A 10,069-nucleotide genomic window follows, 5' to 3' on the forward strand; every position below is an offset into this window, starting at 1 on the left:
TGGATACCCAGGCACTATGGCCCAATATCAGGGGTCCGGTCTATCCCCGGCCCTTAGGGTGCAGTCCATCCCTGGCCCTATCGTAACCATCCAATCCGTAGAGTATTTTGATATCAAATCATTTTGATTTCAAAATATCTCGATTCAGGGTTCGTAAATAACCCGGAATAATAGGTATTTGCTCAAGAGATCAATCGATGATAAAGGAACAATAATGAAGGATACTTGCATAATTAAGAGTATTTACAGCGAGATATAAATATTTAACTATTATGAACTTAGAATAGGAAAGAAATACTTGAAATATATTATAAGAAAGTTCAGGAATACTTGCCTCAATTGATTCACTTTCTAGCCTTCAATCATCATTTTATGCTCACTTCTATTTTGTATCTACTCGTTCCCTTACCATACACAACCAGACTTTACTTTCACTATCATTGTCTGGCTTTGACTGCCTTGAACTAGGTGTATCTATCATAAATGATACTATTTCAATTGACAATACCAAATTCAATCGACGTAACTATACGTCTCGACGTCTACCCGGTCATTTATACTTAATCGTGATATTGGGAATTGTAAACAGATAGCATATGGGTCACATATCACGTAATCATGTTATTCATATGATACGTGAACACATAATTCATGTAACACATAAGTCTAATCGTAAAAAGGTAGGACTCGGAACTTCTAGAACTGAAATCGGGTCAAAAATGGTATTTATCGATCAATAACCGACTCAGAATGACTAATTAAAAAAACCACCTTTCGATACAAAAGAATTTAGGACTCGAAAGTATTTTTAATAGAAGCAGAATATTTTTCTGAGTCTAGAGATGTTCGTTTCGTATTAAACGGACGAACGGTCTATTTATTACGAATTATTGAATGATTTGCGGAATTAAAACGGGTCGACGAATCGTTTATAATTAAATAATAAGATTCGAACACCCGAATCTGACTTTAAAATCATTTAATAATAATTATCGAGCCTTGAAAATAAATTTAAAATAATGTTCTAAAGCTCGAAACTATTTTTCAGAAAATAAAAAAATAATTAAATCTAATTAAACAATCAATTAAAATTAATTAATAACCAATTAAATCAATTAATCAATTGATATTTAAATTTATTGACTAATTAAATAATTAATTATCAACTAAAATTAAAAATTAAATAATTTAAATTTATTTTTGAATTAAAAATAATTTTCAGGATAAAAAATAATGAATTTTGGAATTTTAAGTAATTAAAAATAATTTCTGAAAATAATTATAAACAGGAATATAATTATTGCATGTTTTTAAAAGATAAATCTAATTTTTATGAGTTTTTAAAATCAAAATCTCAAATTTGAAAATATTGGAAACTACATGGACTTATTTGTAATTATTGAAAACTGGGTGACTAAAGGTCACCATCTCCAAAAGTCAGGGGGCTAAACTGCAATTTTTGCAGTCGCCTCCCTGGATCGCCGGAAAACCACCGTGATTTGCAATCTCTGACCAGAACTTGACCAAAAACTGCAGATCAGGAGTTCTCACAACCAAGAACTTCATCATTGTGTCTAAATTTACAAACAACGTTCCAGTCGACCAGAAAATCGACTGGAACTTTTCCAACTCCGGCGGGCTTCGCAACTCCGGCGAGCTCGATCCGGTTATCCTTTGTCTTCCAAACATATATCATTCGATTCGTTTTTCAATGATCTACAAGCTGGTGTAATCAATTTAAGCTAATAACCCTTGAATCAAAAAAGCCTAAAATCAATTAAGAACATTCAAACCTATAAACCCTAATTTCTGAAATTCAAAAATCAAACTCAATTTTCTACATGTTATTGAACTCCAAATTCAACATATAATATACCAAAATGATCAGGACAAAATTATCTACAAGATTTAGCCATCAAATTACTTAAACAACATCAAAATCAAAAATTTCTATTATAATCATAAATTAATTCAAAATAAAATAATTAAATAGCAAAATAACCTTGATTTCTGCACTAAAAGTGATGATTGATTCTGAAAGAGCTTTTCGAGAGCTTCGATTTGGTATATGGAACGCTTGATTCCGAGTTCGGTAACGCTTTCGTTTTTGGGTTTGATTCTCAAGAACGCGACGGGTTTTCAGGTTTTATTCTGTAAATTCTCGATTTTTACTGTTTGATTATAATTATACGAATAAAATGAAATAATAAAAGGCTATTTATATTTATGAAATATTAATACCTGTTGGATCGTATTGCATTGAAAAATAGGTTACTTAGCTGCTATGTAACTACAAAAACAATCCAATTTGATACATGTTTTGGATAATTATCAAAACCGGACTTCTTATAAAACACTTTATACAAAAATATTGTAATAATATCCCGTCTTTCGAAAATACGGGTTTTATTGATGTATAAAAATGATTATCGTTTCGAAAATTTTGCAGCAGGACTCGTACGGGTCAACCGTATTCCAGATTGAAAAAGTCAAAACACGGAAAATGTCCAGAATAATCAGATTAGGTTAGGAAGGAGTTTTTCGAAGAGTTTCGGGTTATAAAAACGCAAAAACGGTTGAAGTTGGACGATTCCCAATTTTATAAAGTAGTTTTATAATTATCAGAAAATAATTATTAAATCTATAAATCCTTATAAAATCGTATAACAATCCAAAAATTACCAGAAAAATATCATAATTATCTATACTTTATTTTGGACTTATTAAAAATCAAAGTACTTACACTTTATCACATATAAACACTCAAATATCAATAGCAATCATCAGATAATTGACCAAAATTCACATAATAATCAAATAATAATTATTTATTGATAAAAATAATTGCACGATATTTTTCGTATATTACATCATCCCCCCTTAAAAAGATTATGTCCTCAGAATAATACTAAGGAACAGATAATGATGCATTTCAAGTATTGCACTTATACAGGTTAATCTCTTACCCATACAACTTTTCCATAAACTTTAGCTCGCACCATCAATCATTATTCAACAGCCTTTTGCTGATATCATAATCTACCGGTTACTCATACAATCTAACTTTAGTCTCCTCGTTGTAGCTAATTTAGTTTTCCTGGGTATACATATAAACATCCTATCAACTCACTCATAATCTTCCTGCCTATCTTACTGTCTTAAAAGGACCAACTTAATTTATACTAATCTTCTTTCCTTTCTAATTTTAATAATTCGTTCTCATAAACGCTTCCAACTTTCACTGGTTGTTCTACTTGATTTTCCACGTATTCCTTTGTTCAATTAGTCTGACTTGTAATCGTTTCCAATCATATTCGAGACTCTTTAATCGTTCTCATATACTTTTCATCCATCTGCGAATGATATTCTACGATCATGGCGCCTTCGGTTTCTAAATGTCTTAAATCAATTCCAGAAGTTAAAATTAAAGAAAAAATCTTAACAGATGCATTTGACTCACAACTTATTATTATACCTTGATTTCTTTGAATCACAATCGAATATATTCATGGAGCGAAATTTTTTTTTACTATTTAAAAGAAACAGACTAATCTGGAGATATTACCCGCATATTCTAAACCCATATTGACATTTATTTTGATTCCAGGAAGCCCCGATATAAAATTCATTACAAGGCTCTTCTCTAACATTCCGCCACTTATAACATTCATTCTCGTCTTCACGCCATATTATCAGAAAGTTTCCTTTCACATCTATGTTTTGTATTGTATTCTTGGAGTAACCTGAATCTCTTAAGTTAGCGAGGTTTAGCCGACTCTTATATTTTAATCTTACCTTACCTAGTCTTCGCTTATTTACGAATAATATACTTTATTCCGGTTCATCACGGTCCACAGTATTTCCCTTACTTCTTCCAAAATATAAAATTAAATAATAATATCGATCAATTCCAATCCATGCTTGAATCTAATAGAGCACTACAATGTCCTTGTAGCAATATCAACTTATTCCTCGGGTAAAGTATTTATTAATAAAGAATGATTAGGTTCAGTTAACCTATCCTTAATAATTTAAATAATGCTTGCTTCGTCTCTGATTTTAAAGTGATTTTACTATATCATTCCTTAACGAGCTATACTCATTTTTGAGACAGTTACAATATTATGTTTATCCGTTGATGCTGGCTTTGATTCTTCAGTAGGTTTGGCGTTTACTTTCATATCCTTCCATTACCATTCTTATGCCATGCCAATCAATACATTTGTTTAACTCTCCATCTTTAACCGTATTCTCAGAATAAATTTTCTATCTCCAGTTATCGGCGTTCCACTTCGTCCTTACTTCAGTTCTGGCACGTCTGACGTTCACAACTTACTTATATCCTGGACCATCTTATAAAATTTCTTTATCATCCTTTTGATTCCACTTCTCTTCCTAGTTAAGTTTTTCATTCTCATGACTCATTGTCTTCTCTTAACATAAGTGATTCCTTTTTTCTAATAGTACTGATTTGTTCATCATTAGATAAGCCATTTATGTGGCTAACACGGGAATGAAAGTTTTTAATTCATAAATATTCCAATTCTTGCTAACAGAATTGTCAAAATCCATTGACAGTTACGTCCTTAGCCTTACTTAAATAATCACTAATCGTACAACTTTTATTTCTGATCAACTCCAATTATCCCCTGTCACATATTTGGCTTCTTCGCATTGAAGATATGTTTCAGATTATTGAGGTATGTGCTAGCTATATATCTTCTTTCCTGCATAATCAAGACATATCTCTCTTTAGTTCATATGCTAACATTGTCAAATTCTAACATACATCAAATACTTGTACTCGCGAGTTCTTTGGTATTTTGGAATAATTCTTATTATATCATCGTTCTATATTGGTATACCTTCAAGTCCTTTAATAAAACTCTTGCATATGATAAAATCTCTTTAATCGCCTCACAACATCCATCTTGGCATAATTATTAATCTCTTTTCTTTTTTATTCAACTTCTCCTCTTCATTCTCTTCATTCCTCCCCTTTGCTCTTATCTTGATTCTTTAGTTCTTGAAAACATTCTTCTCACTTGCATGTACAATAACTTTTTAATTCTTTTGTCTGTTGAAAAAGGGCATCTTAATCTAGATAAGGTCTCGTACACGTGCAGTAACATTGCGCTCATTCCACTAAATTTCTGAATTCTACGGGTGTCCTTCCTTTTTCCAAATTTCTAATTGCTTTAATTTCAGATATGGAAATCATGTCGGAGTTTGACTTAATCTAATTGGGATCGATTTCCATCTAATTGACCATAAGTTGGTAAAATTAACCAATTAACTCTTTAAATTGATCAATTGAACCAAGTGATGACTAGCTAAATAAAATCAAAACCAATTATATAAAGTCAGTTTGGTCATAACAAACTTTTTCCAGGAACTGAGATCGCAATCATTTGGAGTATCAACGAAAATATCAATAATACACGGAAGTATACTTTCTACCTTTAAAAGTAGGGTATTTTCTAAAATTTGTATAACATCTCCCTTATATTATGGACTATCAGTCGGACTTAAACCGACACCAACAATCAATAACCATATCAATCCACCATCATTCTCTGAATCTCATCATTTCATCATACTTCTGAAGATATCATACTGATAACCACATATACTATAACTGAAATAGCATACATCTTTTATTCGAACTAAAGTCATAAACAACAAATAATTATTGTAGCCATACCTTTCCTCACTTCTTTCAAAATATCACAGAATATTTTTTAATCTTATCCTCTACTGTTGACACTTATATATATATATATACATATATATATACCTTTAAGAAATTATACTGCACCTTTCAACTGATGGAGCAACTCATTTATTCTTGACATGTATTTATTCTCAATAGTTAACTTGTTTATATTCTATCAACCAACACATGGTCTCAACTATCATACTCTTATAAATATGCTATTGATTGTAAAACATTATTTCTTAAAAATAATTTTGCAGTTAGGTCACCACTTCTTTATTCCCACTTAAGCTTTTCCGTACGGACCTTCGTAGCTGGCTCCGTTATGAGCGTCAAATTCACCATAACTAACTTACTTGAGTTGGGAAGCCTAACAGTTCCTTGAAGAACACGCTCGAGATTTATATCTAAAATTTCTTTGATTCTCAAATTCTTATGACAGGTATCTCCCGCATAGCTGGGGTATGCTTCATCTTCTCAGCGTATTAATCGCTTGTCTGAGATTAATAAAATTTCCTTTCTCTACTTCTCTTGTCCATTTGCTTTGTCCGGTATACGCAACTTTCTTTTCTTATTTTATAATTAATTTACTTAACACGGTTCGCCAACCGTTCATTTCACGTCAAATTCTTCTAACTTGAAGTGTATCGATTAATACACTCTAACGTACCGATGAAATCCCCGTATCAAGAACAACAATGTCTAACAGATACCCATTTCTAATTTGATGTTTTTGTAACAACCACGTTATCGGTGTTTCAATTCTTCTTTGCACGTAAATGTCCACCATTTATGGGCTTACAATTATATATATTCTCGACATATAATTCTATCTGCCACACGGGATTATTCCACTCCTATAAAAATCCTCAAAGAATATATCTTACACAAAAAGATAATTTGGATATACGATTTTAATTGGAAAGTTTTGTAAAGAACAAAAGTGCAACAAAATAATTGAAAGAATCCATAAGTCAATAGATCATAATTGAAGAAGGAAGAATGAGTGATGATTTAGATATGAATGAGACAACCATATTTGTACTCAAGTTGGTCAGTCTTTCGTACTATATGGCATATAACACATGATTAGGTGGCGTCTCACCAGACTCTTCGTCATTTCGACAAAGCGTTACACCATAACACTGCTCGTCTCAATTAGAAAGCAATATTTTGAGAAGAGAAATGGTTTGAAAGGGATACAATAATTTTTCTTTCCTTCTTGCCTCACATAATTTATTACTTAGAAAAGCTCATGCGTATTCATGAATCAAGAAGAGTATACGATGTCATTTATAGAAAAAAGTGATTTTGTTGTTCACCATCCACATTCATCACTTTAGTAGTTTGACCATAATCGCGTTCATAAAAAATTTACAGTCATAGCTTCTAATTTCGTCTATGCCGCGTAGAATAGCCATCGATCATGCAACATCTCGACTCCGTCGATAGGAAATGTTATTCTTCTTCAATAGTCTGGAAGATTCCTTCATTTCCTTCAATCATCCTCGGCTTCGTCTGGGTCTACAAACCTTTTTAAACTTTAATAATTTTATAAATTGGATAAATAATGTTTCCGCGCGTTAATTCAATTATTGATATTATTAAACAAATGTTGCACTCTTTTCCGAGAAAATTTCAAACGTCTTCATATTAGTGGGTCTACTTGGCCCTCTGAACTAACAATACTGAGTCCAGATCAACTATTCTTCCCAGTAACCTACTGCTTATAATAACAAGAACTCAAGTAGTAATTTGACAACCAAATTTTGAAAACTTATTTTGGGTAACGATCTTTTGAAAGTTTATTACGAAAATCTTTTCCGAAAACTTGTTTAAAAATTTTGAAAATCGCATACATGGTCGTCATTATCATATGAGTTGTTTTTTATCCTAATAATTTACTGATAGGGTATTTAATTAAAGAAACGACCACATAAAATTCCAATTACCTTGATATGTCTTTTACTCTTCCTCAAGTTCATTTCACACTCGCTAGTCGATGAAAACTTCATTTACCGTTGCATGCCATTTTATTCGTAACTCTATCTCTAATGCTGGCGTCTGGTACTATCTTTGATATTCTCATCGTCACCTTTGATGCCATAGTTACAGCCAATTGATGCCATCCGACGCTATGTCTGTAGATAAGGTCGTATCGTCGTGCTAGTCTTGATTATACCTAATATGGTAGATATCATTCCTTGCGCGGCGCCGATAAGTGATAAGAAACTTCTCGCAATGGTGGTGCCTTTGAAACTGGAAACTTTCGCTCTTCGTTAGCTTCAATCAACTGGTTACCTCCAGCCTGGAGCTTGTCCTACTACATAATTCTAAGTTGGGTCATACTAAAACTCATCTATCTTTCCTTATATGAAGTTCTTACAAAAATAAATATCATTTTTCTTTAAAACCATATGAAAAGCAGGGTGATTTTCCCAGTCTCCGTCGAGCTGTCGACTCTTCACAATCATAGGATCTGAGAACTCAATATATCAATAGCGTCAATATATTCTCCTTACACTTTTCTTAACAATATCCTATCTTACTAATCCCTATCGGATCCGTTAATCCTAATTCGCACTCGATTCAAACTCAAAATGGGTATACTTAGGGTCTTTCCTATCTTATATGGCCTGTTACACCTATCTTACTCCCACCTATTCTTATTTCAGGGACCAATAACTTGTGGCTCTGATACCAACTTTGTAACATCCCCAAATCCGGGGTCAGGATTAGGTGTCACCAAATAACTTTAAACACTATAACCTTGTTAGTCCCTTAACAATATAGCAAGAATTACAGAAGGGGGTTGAATGGAATTCTTGAACCGTTTTCTTGAAATAAAAATGTTCAACTCGATTATGGATATATTTGTTTTGATTAGCACAATGCGGAATGTAAACTTGAATGAATCAAAACATAAGTAATTAAAGACAAGAGGCTTTAAAAACTTTCTGGTGGATTTAAACAATTCCACCAGAGATATATTTAATATATCGAGAGGACTCTGTGTGCAGAAATGCTCACAGCTGCTTACAAAATAGAACTGCTAAAAACACAGGAAATGCTAAAGATAGTGCTTACAAAGATTTCTCTGTTGTTGTTTCTTAGCTATCTCAGTTATTTTTCTATTTGCTACTCTCTTGGTTTATATATTACCAAGATTACAAAGTCAAAAGAACTGAACAAATATAAAATCTAACAGTCTTGATCTTTGCTGCTTTTTGTCCTCTATTACCCAGTTAATGGGCTTCCACAGTGTACTTGTATCCAACTCAACGGTTGTGTGTCAGCTTTCACTGTTCAACTGATGTTTGAATCTTGATATGATCATCCGTCGACTTTCAGATCATCCGTCGATGACTTAATTGATCATCCGTCGACTGCTATGTTAAACATCCGTTGATAGTCATTTGATCACCGGTCGATGCTTTGTTAATCATCCGTTGGTAGCTATTTTGGCACTTGACTTCATTTCACTTATACAGAATTACAGGACATTGCTTATGTACAGTTAATCAACCTATTCTGCATATCTAGTTAAAGTCAACATGACTTATATGCTACTACAGATTCTATACAAAGGTGCATACAACACTGTGCTACAAACTTATTATTACATAAGCTACTGACGATGGATAATAAGTTAATTATCCGTCGGGACTATAATGAGTTATCCGTCGGGACTAAAACTCTTATCCGTCGAGTGCTACATTATTTCACTAAGTAAAATCTACTTAGATGTTTTGTTTAGGTAATCATCAAGTACACAACATATTCATAACAATCTCCCCCAATTTATGTCTACTGGAATTGTAGCCATAAATTAAGAGATACTTGATGATAACAAAACATCCTAAACATATATTTTTAAAGATAAGTAGTTAGAAGTGAAAGTGCTTCAATTTAAACAAAATGTACAAGGTTTGGCTCACAGTCAGTTCAAGATGCTCCTCTAGCCTGAGCAGATTTTTTTAGTTTCTTGAAGATCTGGATCTTCTTCCAAGCTTTCTGTTGTTTTCTTCAATTTGATTCTGGAGCTGTCTGTGGAATTCTAATTCATCAGATTCCGAGAGATCTAAAATTTCTTGCATTTCCAAGAGAGTCTCATTGCTAGAGATACTCAATTGGTCTTCTAATCTGAAGAATCTTCTCACACCCTTGTCATCTATGAATTCCATCAGCCAGTAGGGCCTTAGATGCACTCTTCTCCCTGTGTATGGGATGATAAGAGTTTTGGGTAGTGCATCTTTGGCTCTAACACTCCTTAGCTCTTCAATCTTCTTTAATACTAATCTTCTTGCAGTTACATTGAGCCCAAAGTTTTTCTTGAAGGATGAATAGACTTTG

This window comes from Apium graveolens, chromosome 6 (assembly GCF_009905375.1).
Source record: "Apium graveolens cultivar Ventura chromosome 6, ASM990537v1, whole genome shotgun sequence".
NCBI classification, from domain to species: Eukaryota; Viridiplantae; Streptophyta; class Magnoliopsida; order Apiales; family Apiaceae; genus Apium; species Apium graveolens.